The sequence below is a fragment of the Bos grunniens genome, chromosome X (genome assembly GCF_055505025.1).
Source record: "Bos grunniens cultivar Pamir isolate PY7600 chromosome X, Bosgru_T2T1.0, whole genome shotgun sequence".
NCBI lineage: Eukaryota > Metazoa > Chordata > Mammalia > Artiodactyla > Bovidae > Bos > Bos grunniens.
The window spans coordinates 112,070,157-112,083,242 of record NC_141194.1 but is presented as its reverse complement, the minus strand read 5'-3'; the positions used below and the strand labels follow the sequence as shown (position 1 = coordinate 112,083,242).

The following is a 13,086-nucleotide window of genomic DNA, read 5'->3' as shown; positions in this document are numbered from 1 at the left end:
CGGTTTGTATGAGTGCTCAGCCTGAAACTGCACACCCATGCACAAGTGTCATGGTGCCTGCTGCCATGATGAGTGTGGACCAGGAGGCTGACATGCTTACCAGCCTGGGAGCAGCCAGCCCTTTATTAGTTCACTTAATGGCTGCGTTGTGATGTCAGCCCTGAGGAAGCAGAGGCCTTTGGTGAGGGGCCAAGCACCCTTGTGAGCCTGGACTGCTCCTGGCCACTGCACTGTCCCATTTCCAAGGAGGGACACACCACCCTCTGTGTGGCTATGGACAAGGAGGGCCCCGTGATGGATGGGGTGCCCGGCTTTGGGGAGTCTCCCTTTCTTCCAAACACAGGGCCTCTGGCCCTCGGCTCAGGGAGATGCGCCCCTCCCTGTGGACCTTTCAGCCGTCCTGGCCCAGCTCGTGCCCACAGACCACTGCAGCTTCAGGCTGCTGCTGGAAGAGAGCACTTTTTAGGCTTTGAGGGAAGAGCCTTTGTTGAAGAGGCTGCACACCGAGTGTGGTGCCCTGCCTCGGGGAGAGGGCAGCCTCCTCTCCCTCCCCTTTCCCAGGAAGCTGAGGATCATCGTCAACAGTCACCACTTTGTGTCCATCTGGTGGGAGGAAGATGGCACTTGCATAGGCATCAGTGAGGAGCTCTTCGAGAACATTTTGGAGAGGGTGGGCTCAGACAAGGTATTTGAGACAGACCTCATGAAGAGCTTTTTCCGGCAGCTTAGCCTGTATGGATTCAGCAAAGAGTGCCAGGATGTGCTCACCTCCCTCTGCCTGACCACCCTGCTCACGGAGGAGCCATCTGTCTGTGTCCTGAGCAAGGTAAGGGCAGGGGAGTACCTGCTGGGCCCTGGGGGTGGGGTGGGTCCAAACCTCAGGGCCACCAGGGACGGTGGCCAGCCTGCAGGGAAAACTGTGTGTAAAGACAGGACTGGGGACTGGCATGACTGCCAGAGCTGCCAGTGCTGCATTGGGGAGTTGTGAGGGGGAGAGCCTGAGTATTCTCAGTGCAAAGAAGTCACTGCCCCTCCTCTCTTTCTCTGGTGGGGATGTCTGTGGGAGATGTCGGAAGTGAGCTGAATGCACAGTAGGGATCAGGGCAGGATACCCGGGGGCCAGGTGTCACTCTGTACCGCTGACCCATGGGCCCTTAGATCACAGTCACACCAGGGAAAGAGATGACACTGCTCAAATGCTGGACCTTCCTCTCCTCCAGCCAGGGCACAAATGGGCCCAGGGCGGAGGCAGGCAGGGAGAGGGGTTTGTGTACCCCCATGACTCCCTCATGGCTCAGACCAGAAAGAATCTGCCTGCAAGGCGGGAGACCTGGAGTCGATCTATGGGTTGGGAAGATCTCCTAGAGGAGGACACAGCAACCCACTCCAGTATTCTTGCCAGGAGAATCCCCACAGACAGAGGAGCCTGGCGTGCTATTGTCCATGGGGTCCCAAAGAATTGCACATGACTGAGTGACTAAGCACATGCCTTCCATAGCTGTGGAGCAGAAGTTTAGTGCAGGGAAGCACAGGTCCTTTCCTGGGAAGTGTCCTGGTCAGCCGAGGAAGTGCAGGCCAGGGGTCGACACCTGCATAGAAAGCAGGGAAGCTTCTGCAGTCTGCCCGCTGCAAATGCCAAGTCCCCTCTCTGGGCCTTGTGCGGATACTCTTGGGCCACTCTGTCATTTTCCAAGGTCGAGAGATGATGAATTACTGAGTCTTGAGGATGGGTAAGCTGGGACACCGAGTCCTGCGGGACAGGGTCCCACTTTCTCCATGAGGCCTGGGGGTGGCTGGGTGAGGGCACCCAGGGGCCTAGCTGGGAGGGTGCTGGTTTCAGTAAGCCTTTTGAGACTCGGATTTTGCTATTCTCTCTCTCTTGGTGAACCCCATTACAGTTCTGCTACAGTCCCCTTTTTAAGAGAGACAGCCCACACCCCCTTGGGAAGATGAAGAGTAGAGAGGGCATTAAGTCTGTGTCTCGGCAGGTGGAGGGCAGGCCGGTAGCCCTGGGTGTCCCTCCTGCACCCAGCACCATGCAGCCACAGGCCGGCCTGTCACCCTGCCCTGAGGGTGCCCAGGAAACCGCAGGCCACCTGGAACTCGCCCCCGTCACCGCCCTGGCTGGGACCTATGACGCCCTGCTGCTGGTCCGGGATGGAAGTCCCTAACCACTTGATGGGTCCTGATGCCTGGCAGCCCGAGTGCACACAGGCTCCAGTTTCTCTAATCCCTGTCCTGATGGAGGTGGCCCTGCCCATCAAGGGCCCGTGAGTCTGCTTCACCTGGCCTCCTGCCCAGATGGCTCCTCCTGTGGTGGTGGTTGGCCCCACCACTGTGCCCACCCAGATTTTCAGCCTGCTCCCTGGGCAGCTCCCAGTGGCCATGCTGGTGCCTCTGTGCACCATCTGGATTCCCAATCGTGGCTCAGGCACGGAACCCCTTCTATTACTGCTTAGGCAGCCCCTCTTCCCCATAATCTCCAGGCATTCTTTCCAGTAATCCCCACAGCCTTCAGGTGCACCCCAAGAGGACCCCAAATATGCACCCTATTCAGACAGATAGAGGCGGCCCTGTGGTCAGAACACTGCATGGCAATAAGGAGCCTGAAAACACGAGGGATTTCCCGCCCGGCACACTTCTTCAGCGCCTCCATCCTGGGCCTGGCTGAGCATGTGAGTCCCCTCAGGCAGCTGCTTGCTCGGGAAGGCAAGACAGATGGCCGCCCACCCCCGGCACAAAGCAGGTACCTCGTACACACCCAGGGAAGCCCCTCAGATGCTCTGCACCCACTCATTGAAAAGACCCGTCAAGGGCTTGACAAGAGCCTGGCAGTGTGGCTTCATAGAAACAGGGACACTGTCCAGCAGGCTCCTCACTTGACAGATGAGGAGAAATTAAGCCTCCCCTTGGCCGGGGGCCCCAAAAGAGCCCTTCCTGTCCTGAGACGCACAGGGCTGGAGCCCGTGATCCCTGCCCGAGGTCTGTGGGTGTTTAGTCTGGGGGCTCACTGGTGTCTGGACAGCAGGCCCGAGGTTTGGCTTCATTGCAGGGCCTGCATCTGGTGACATTTTCTTGTTTCTCTTTTCTTTTCCTTTTTCAGCTGAGCACTCTGAGGGTGTCACACCTCAGCACCCTCTGCTCGCTGGGGTGTCCAGTTTATAACATGCTCTCTCTTAAAAGAGTGTTTGTCCTGAGGAGCATAGCAAGTAGCCCTCCAGGGTTGCACTGCAGAAACAAGGGCTCTAAGGTCAGGAGAGGGGAGAGCGCACACACCAGTCCACTGGAACCGGAAGGCCAGGTCTCCCTTGTTGGCAGTCTGGTGCAGGCACAGGAGGCCCCTGAGAAAGGACTTGGGGTGGTGAAGGCCAGGGCTCTGTCAGCCCCAGCACTGAGCTGCTGTGACGCCCGACCAGGCTGCTCACTTCTAAGATAAAACACAGCCCATTATGAAGGTTCACTGCCTGGGGAACACCTTAACTTTTCAGACGATTTCTTTCGATTTTTTTTGTCTTGACTTCCGTATGCCTCCTGACCTGGAATCACACGCAGATGCTGCTATTTTTAAAACCACATTCCCAGAAACCTCAGCATGTGTGGCACCTGCTTACCTGTAAATCTATAGAGAAAGTGAAAATGTTCAGATTGCAATCTCAAGTCATCTGCTTGTCACAAAAGGCAACTTTTATTTACAAAGTCAAGGCTGCCTGACATCAAAAGAAACCCATGTGGTACTTCACTCCCACCACTCAGTCCTTGGTAGATTCTGACTGATATCTGCAGAATGAAGGGGCTAAGCATAGGTCTTCCTGGGCCAGGCAGAGGCGGCAGCCTAAGGTCACACAGGAGTGTAGGGAGGGAGCAGGGACTTGATGGGCTGGCCCTGGAAAATCAAACTGTCTTGAGCCCCAGGCGTGCCCAGGTCACCAGAGGAGAAGCCAGGCAGCTCCAGAGGCACAGAATTAGTTCTGTCCCCGGGGCCACACAGGCAACAGTGTCTAGGAGAGTGGAAATGCAATTCAACCAGACAGGGTGTCTCAGAGAGGGGCCCTGTGTCACAAGTGCTCCAACTAGGCAAGGGTGACCCTGGAGGCCCAACTGGGCAGACCCCGGGGAGCTGGTGATCCACGGCCAACTCACTTCCCACCAGCTCTGCCCAAGCCTCCCTCGGCCCAGTGCTCATCTTGGGTCCTCAGTGGCTCTTTCATCCTCTGGGCTCCCTTGATCTGTCGTTTCACAAAGGGAGGTGCCATGGCCAAACGGAGGAGGTGGGAAGGCTGGAAGAGTTTGATTTCTGGATGACAGAAACAAGGTTTAGCCTATGATGAGCAAACCTGGTGGTGCTCTGGAGTGCCAGCTCTCTGCAGGAGGAACCACCTGGGACTCTGTGGGAACTGTCATGAGGAAATGCCCGGGGATGAATCAAGCTACAAACTGGCAGGGGAGGCTGATGAGACACCATGACCTTGGTTTTGTCCACACCCAACCCCACAAACAAGGCCTGTGAACGGGCAGCAAGGTGCTCAGCCATCTGCTGAGCCTCTGGAAGGGGAGGGAAGGTCCCCATCTCCAGGGTCTGAGGTTCCAGCCAGGGGGCCTCCTGAGGCCCCATGCGAACCCCCCAGATGATGATCTCTGCATGCCCCTGCCCTCAGCAAATCTGGGGATGCCCAAGTCTCACTCAGGCAGCACCTCTGGCCTCTGAGTAGTGCTCTGGGGGGTTCTAGGGAGGCTGGGGGCTGCCAGGCCATCATGGGGGCTGGGCTGGACTGCAGTGAGGCTGAGTCCTTGGCCCTCAGGGGTCCCAGGGGCAGGGTGGGTCAGCCACCCACCCTCCCCCCGAATGTCTCTCCTTTCTGGTAGAAGAGTCTAAGGTCGCCGAACCAGTGAGGACTTAGAACCCAAAACAAAGGAGTTCTTGGCCTCCAAGAGCCCCTCTGGCCACTCTGTACAAGAAGGGCCCGTGGAGAGGCATCCATGCCGACCAGTGGGAGAGTCACCAGATGACCCTGGGGATACCCCACAGAGGAGGAGTGTGAAGTCACTATGAGCAGCCAAGGCCATCTCAAAGCTGCTGAATTCTTGCTAACTCGCCTGCCACTCCTCACCCTCTTTGGCAAAAACAACATCTTTAATACAAAAGTTTACAAAGTCTGGTGACTGCTGAGGGGTCCCCTTGGAAAGGTGAGTGGTTACCTGTGCTCCCCGACTGTCATGGGTGCAGAAGCCCCCCATCCAGCATCTGTGCTGGGACTGCAGCCTTCTCTCAAGGGTTAAGGAGGCCCCTCCTGAGAGGCGGTGGGGGGGTCCAGGAACCCCAGACCAGAGGGCCCCACAGAATACAACTCCACCCCTACTGGGCCTCCTGGGTGCCCCAGTCTGGGCCATCAGGCTGAGACCCCAAGCACCCTTACTTCCTCAGTGAATTCAGGGATTCAGAGGCTTGGTCTTTGGAGTGCAGTCACAGGTGGGCAGAGGGAGGGGCCCACGTCCTGTGGAGACTCGAGGTGAGGACCAGTGGAGGCTGAGGGTCCCCGGGGGATGCATGTGCTGCCCTCCTGACAGCCCTGGGGGACCATGGGGTGTGGTGTCCAGATGTAACGTCACTCACTGATCCCGATGGGAGGGGAGAAGTGAGGGCCTGGGTCAGGTGCCCGGGTTCAGGTCAGCAGAGTGAAGGAGCCCAGCTGTGCTAGGAGTCAAGATAGAATCCTGACGGGGGCTCCGGGGCCCCAGGACATCCAGGTCATCACTGCTCTCAGCCCTGGGAGACCCCAGCAGGGTTGGGGTAATGAGCCCCCCACTCCTGCTTGCCTCTCATGGGTCCTGGCTGGGGTGGGCCTGATTTTAAGGGGAGAAAAGTCAGGGTGAGAGGGTAGTACCCAGACCTGCTGAGAGTTAAAGTGAAGAGCAGAAGGAGGGTTGAGGATGGCCAGGGGCATCATCTCAGCTCTGGGAAACCCTGGGCATGGAGCCCTGATGTCATGCCCACAGACTTCCCTTTGGGGTCTCAGTGAAGTAATGGCTTGGTGTGAGGGTCCTGCCTCTGGTCAACACAAGGGGCATCCCCGGACCTGCCAGGGCTCAAGATGAGGACCCTGAGGGAGGACACAGGGAACCCCACAGGTCCAGGAACCTGTTGTCAGCCTGGGGCGACTCTGGTGGCTGCATGAGCACACGATCTCAGGGACATTGGAGACGTGATGTAAGGGGCGGGGCCTCAGAGATTGGAGGGGAGATTCTTAGGTTCTGAAGGAGTTTAGGTGAGGACCCTGACGGAGGCCTGAGGGGACCCCTCAAGAGGAGACTTTTAAGTGGCCTGTGTCAGACCATCCCAGGTACGATTCTCAGCCGAGGCCCGTGGTCCCCATCTGTCACCTGCCTCACTCCTGTCTGTGGCTTGATCCTGGGCATCATACTTGTGGTCGAGATGAGTGAGCTCAGCAAGCCAAGCAAGCACGAGGAAGACCTTCAGGACCCAGGCAAGGCCCAGGGCATGGTGGAGGCGCAGCTCTCTGGGGCCAAGGCCGGGGAGGCTGCATCTCTCTAGGCCTCCTCTGCTCCTGGGTGAGGGGAGCAGCCACCCTGCCCACTATGAATTCCTGTGGGGTCCCCGGGCCTATGGGGAGACCAGCAAGTCACAAGTCATGGCATTTGTGCTGAGGGTCAACCAAAAGGCTTTGAGGGCCTTCCCACCCTTGTCTGCAGAGGCTGCAAGGGAGGAGGAAGAGAGGGCCTGATTAGAGCAGCAGCCAGGTGATCCTTCCCTATGTGACTGAAGAGGGAGCAGTCAGCCTTCTCAGAAGTGAGGGCCTGGGCCAGCTGGGGGAACCACTGTGTAGCATCTTTGTATTCCTCTCTCTACGATGACATGGAGATTCATCTCTGTTTTCTTTAGAAAATTTTCAAACTTTGATAGTTTAATAGAAGGCTGCTGCTACTGCTGCTGCTAAGTTGCTTCAGTCATGTCCGACTCTGTGCGACACCATAGACGGCAGCCCACCAGGCTCCCCCATCCTGTGATTCTCCAGGCAAGAACACTGGAGTGGGTTGCCATTTCCTTCTCCAATGCATGAAAGTGAAAAGTGAAAGTGAAGTCGTTCAGTTGTGTTCGACTCTTCGAGACCCCATGGACTGCAGCCTACCAGGCTTCTCCATCCATGGGATTTTCCAGGCAAGAGTACTGGAGTGGGGTGCCATTGCCTTCTCCGAATAGAAGGCTAAATAACATTTAATGTCTTAGTTTGTGAATGATGAGGATCAAAATGTTTGTAGTTACTCAGTTCAAGTACAAGAGTTTTTTGCTCTTTTGTAAAAGAGATGGGGAAGTCTTCCATTTTGTTTTGTGACCCTGAAAGGGATACATTGGAATTAGATCTGTTTTGGAAACATGAGCTTACCTAGCAGCAATATTGATGGGGGAAGATTTAGATAATAATAAAGGTGATCATAGTGAATTCATGTTTCTGTCCTTTTGGGGTATCACTCTCAGAAACTAACTTATCTCTGTTTATTTGGATTTGTCTGGGTTATTTAAGGAAGTAGCAGACAATTAATCTGAGCCCTTGCCCACTGGCTCATTTATTCTGAAAACCTTTAGAGCCTCTGCTCCCTGAAAGGCTGTATTAGCAGTGAGGACACAAGAGGGAGCAGGACATGCCCACACCTCGAGTGATGGTCTCAGAGCAAGAGCCACACAAGGAAGCTGGAGAGACATCCCCTAGCCCCACAGAACAAAGCAACAGAGGGCGGGGCTCCAGGAAGAGCACCCTGGGGTTGGGGCATGAACCAGGGCACTTTAGGGCTTTGGGAAATTGGGTTCCTTCTGTGAGAGGTGATTGTGATGAGGCTGCATGGGGGCACCCTTCAATATTGCATTGTGCCTTGGGGGTGATGGGAATGTCTGAAAGGGATCATTGCTGTGAGGTGTCCTTTTGCATCTTGGATAAACCCCAAAGAGATCTCTTTCTGGGGCAGAAAAGAAAGGGGTCCTGGCTCTTGTCACATTGCTGTTGACCACAGGGGCAAAGAAGGCGTTTTCCACACCATATCTTTTAGGAATCCTGCAGAACTTTGATCACACTCCCTTGAAGTGATGCCCAAGAAATCCATGGAACTACCCTCTCTTTCCTGGCACCTGGGATCCAGAACCCAAGGTGTTAATGAGCTTTAAAATATCTTCTTTTGTAATTGGCCATAAATCAAGGACTTGTGGACCTAAGAGAAGTAGAAGATATTAAGAAGAAGTGACAAGAATACACAGAAGAACTGTACAAAAAAGAGCTTCACAACCCAGATAGTCATGATGGTGTGATCACTCACCTAGAGCCAGACATCCTGGAATGGGAAGTCAAGTGGGTCTTAGGAAGCATCACTATGAACAAAGCTAGTGGAGGTGATGGAATTCCAGTTAAGCTATTTCAAATCCTAAAAAGTGATGCTGTGAAAGTGCTGCACTCAATATGCCAGCAAATTTGGAAAACTCAGCAGTGGCCACAGGACTGGAAAAGGTCAGTTTTCATTCCAATCCCAAAGAAAGGCAATGCCAAAGAATGCTCAAACTACCGCACAATTGCACTCATCTCACACACTAGTAAAGTAATGCTCAAAATTCTCCAAGCCAGGCTTCAGCAGTACGTGAACCATGAACTTCCAGATGTTCAAGCTGGTTTTAGAAAAGGAAGAGGAACCAGAGATCAAATTGCCAACATCCACTGGATCATCGAAAAAGCAAGAGAATTCCAGAAAAGCACCTATTTCTGTTTTATTGACTATGCCAAAGCCTTTGACTGTGTGGATCACAATAGACTGTAAAAAATTCTGGAAGAGATGGGAATACCAGACCACCTGACCTACCTCCCAAGAAACCTGAATGCAGGTCAGGAAGCAACAGTTAGAACTGGACATGGAACAACAGCCTGGTTCCAAATAGGAAAAGGAGTCCGCCAAGGCTGTATATTGTCACCCTGCTTATTTAACTTATATGCAGAGTACGTCATGAGAAACGCTGGGCTGGAAGAAGCACAAGCTGGAATCAAGATTGCCTGGAGAAATATCAGTAACCTCAGATATGCAGATGCCATCACCCTTATGGCGGAAAGTGAAGAAGAACTAAAGATCCTCTTGATGAAAGTGAAAGAGGAGAGTGAAAATGTTGGCTTAAAGCTCAACATTCAGAAAACAAAGATCATGGCATCCAGTCCCATCACTTCATGGCAAATAGATGGGGAAACAATGGAAACAGTGTCAGACTTTATTTTTCTGAGCTCCAAAATCACTGCAGATGGTGATTGCAGCCATGAAATTAAAAGACACTTGCTCCTTGGAAGGAAAGTTATGATCAACGTAGACAGCAGATTAAAAAAAAAAAAAAAAAAGCAGAGACATTACTTTGCCAACAAAGGTCCGTCTAGTCAAGGCTATGGTATTTCCAGTAGTCATGTATGTATGTGAGAGTTGGACTATAAAGAAAGCTGAGGACCGAAGAATTGATGCTTTTGAACTGTGGTGTTGGAGAAGACTCTTGAGAGTCCCTTGGATTGCAAGGAGATCCAACCAGTCCATCCTAAAGGAGATCAGCCTGGGTGTTCATTGGAAGGACTGATGTTGAAGCTGAAACTCCAATACTTGGGCCACCTGATGTGGAGAGCTGACTCATTTGAAAAGTCCCTGATTCTGGGAAAGATTGAAGGCAGGAGGAGAAGGGGATGACAGAGGATGAGATGGTTGGATGGCATCACCAACACAATGGACATGGGTTTGGGTGGACTCCGGGAGTTGGTGATGTACAGGGAGCCCTGGTGTGCTGTGGTTCAAGGGGTCACAAAGATTCAGACACGACTGAGCTTCTGAACTGAAGTGAGGATGTGGAATTCCTCAGAAGCCAACAGGATGTTTCATAAATTAAGAAGCTTTTCAACTTATACCATAGGGTTAGTTCCTCAACCATGTCTGACTCTGTCACTCAATTGACTGTAGCTTGCCAGGCTCCTCTGTCCATGGAATTCTCCAGGCAAGAATACTGGAGTTGGTTGCTATGTCTTTCTCCAGGGGGATCTTCCTGACCAGGGATTGAACTCAGGTCTCCCACTATGGAAGCAGATTCTTCATCATATGAGCTACCCGGGAAGCCCCATTTCCAGTTAGAGCACCTGTGAAATTTGGGTGTGGCGGAGTGTTCCAGCAGGACCCAAGTTGCTCCAGGAAATAGAAGCAAGAACCATTCTTTGCCTGTGTCCCAGGTGGTCTTCCATCCCAACCCTTACTTTTCATCATTGCACTACCAACAAAGGTCGAGTCTTTGATTTTAATGCCCAACTACAATCAAGATAATTAAAAGCTACTTAACACCGATTTCTGGGCATCACTTCAAGGGAGTGTGACCTGAGTTATGCAGGATGCCTACCAGATACGGGGTAGAAAACACCTACTCCATCCCTGTGGTCAGCAGCAATGCAACAAGAGCCAGGACCGCTTCCATCCTGCCCCAGAAAGAGATCTCTCTGGGGTTTATCCAAGATCCAAAAGGACACTTCACAGCAATGTCCCATTTCAGAATTTCCCCTCACTCCCATAACACACCTCATGTGACTGTGGCTTCTAGACCATCGTTCCAGGTGTGGGGCTGTCCTGCTTCTCCCAGTGTCCCCACTGCTAACACAGGGCCTTTCATGGAGCAGAGGCTCCATAAAGGTCTTTGGAATAAATGAGCTGGTGAGGAGTCAGCTGCTTGACTCAGATTAATTGCTACTTCCTTAGATAACCCAGGCGAATCCAAGTAAACCAAGATCCCTTAGCTGTACAAAATGACACACAACAAGTATAAGAAGCAAGAATTCACTACTATCACTTTTTATTTTCTAATTCTTCCACCAACTATATCACTGCTAGAGAAATTCACATTTCCAAAATCATTCTAATTCTAATTCCATGTTATCTTGTGCAGGACCACAAAATAGAATGAAAGCATTCCCAATCTCTTTTACAAAACAAGAAAACTCTTGCTCTTCAACTGGCAAAGTACACACACACTGTGATCAACATCACTGACATAGTTAGAAACTGGAACACATTGTCTTCTATTAAAATGAATAACATTTGAAAAATTCCTAAAGAAAACAGAGATGAGTCTCCATGTCAGTGTAGAGAACAGGAACACGCAGATGCCACACACTGGGTTCCCCCAATGGGCCCGGGCTCTCACTGCTGAGAAGGCTGACTGTTCCCTCTTCAATCACAGAGGGAAGGATCAGCCTCCCTTCCTGCCCCCCAGGACAAGCTGCTGGATGTGGGCCTGGAAGGAGCCAGGCTGGCTGCTCTGGCTCAGAATCCCCCTTTCTCCTCCCTCGCAGCCTCTGCAGAGGGTCTGGAAGGAGCTGGGACCTCTTCAACTGACTGTCCAGATACGCCAGGACTTTAAACTTGCTGGTCTCTGCATAGGCCCGGGGACCCCACAGGAACTCGTAGCGAGCAGGGTCGCTGTCAGATACCTGCTGGTATTCCAGGTACACCTCCCACACCCACACTTGGGTCAGCAGCTCCTTGGGCTCCCCATAGATGTAGTGCTCCCTCCTGGGACACACTCCCATCCTGCTGAGTGCTCCCCAGATTTCCTCTGCAGGGGAGTGGTTGTCCTCCACAGTGATCAGGCACAGGATCACCATCTGTGGCCGGCCTTGGGCAACCTCTGCCCATCCCTCAGCATCTCTTTGAGGGTGAGGCCCAGGGTGGGGACCAGGAGATAGGTGTGCTCACTAGGGTCCACCTCCTTCACCTCCAAACCAAAGACCAGCTGCAGGTACTCTGAGGCTTGATCGAGGACCACCAGGAAGTAGTCCTGGTAATCTTGGAGGACACTATTCAGCACTTCCGCCTTTGTGAGTGGCTCCTTGGTGAGATACCTGCTGAGCAGGAGTCGTACCAGCTCATTCTTCTTCAACCATAGTGCATCTCGGACCAGGGGCCTGTCACCTCCTGGGTCATGCGAGCTTCCTGGTACTTCATCTTGCCTGCTGAGGCCATAGTCTTCAAATCGGCTCCCTAGAGTGGCAGCCATTGCAGTGGGAGAGCGGCAGAAACCCAGAGGGCTCTGGGGGACACTGGGTGTTGCAGCAGCAGCCACTTCCTCCAGGGTGCCCCAGACTGGGAGAGAGGAGGAGGGGGAAGCTGCATCTCCTTCCTCCACCTGCTCCTCCTCCTCGACCTCCACCTTCTCCTCCTCACCCCAAATGAAGTGTGCCTCCATCAGACCCTCGTCCCCTTTGGATCCCAAAAGAGTCTCTCAGGCTGGTGGAGCTCATGCATCCCAGGCATGATCGCTGGGGTTGAACTGCAGATAGGAGTGAGGCAGGGGGACAGATGGGGACCATGGGCCTGCGGGAGCGGGGAGGTTGTGAGCGGCCTCAGCTGAGAAACCCACCCTGGGCTGTCTGACTCAGGCCACTTGTAGGTCTCTGCTTGAGGGGTGCTCTCAGGCCTCATAGAGGAGCTCCTCCTGAGCAACCTGAACCCTGGCTACCCAAAGGAGGATGTGAGGTGGCTCCCCAGGGGGCAGCCAGCACAGCTTGAGGTGGCAGAGCTGGCACTGTGGGGCATTAGGGCCTTCTGGGGGCTCCTCTGTTCTGGGATGTGTAGTCACTGGTGCACACTCAGGGGAACCTACTCACCTTGACTCCTGGCAGTGCCTGGACCTCCTCTGATCTCTGACCTGTGGACTCGGGCAAGTGTCAGAATTTTTTTTCCCCTCTCTTAAGCAGCAGAAGGAAACAAACTACAAATGTCAGACTTTTTTTCCTTCTCTATACAAAAGTAAAAGGAGATTTCTTTTAAAATTCCGCATTTCCATGATGATACTTGTTACCACCTGAACTTATGATGATACTTGTTACCACCTGAACTTAACTTTTCTCAAACCTTTAGTTAACCAATGTGTTGTTCCTATGGAAATATTTATCTTAAGCAATGTTATTGAACTTATTGCATTATTTACTTTAAACTCTGTCTTTCTTCAAGTAGGTTCCACCCAAGACTCAGAGGGGATAATGGCTCAACAAATCAATATGTTTTACTCATGGAAATGTTCACTTA

General features: G+C 52.9%; 1 pseudogene; it reads right to left on the bottom strand.

Annotated features, from left to right (window-relative positions):
* Window positions 1–6,619: 6,619 nt before the first annotated feature.
* On the bottom strand, window positions 6,620–12,312 carry LOC147341186 (melanoma-associated antigen 8-like; annotated as a pseudogene).
* Between the last annotated feature and the right edge of the window lie 774 nt (window positions 12,313–13,086).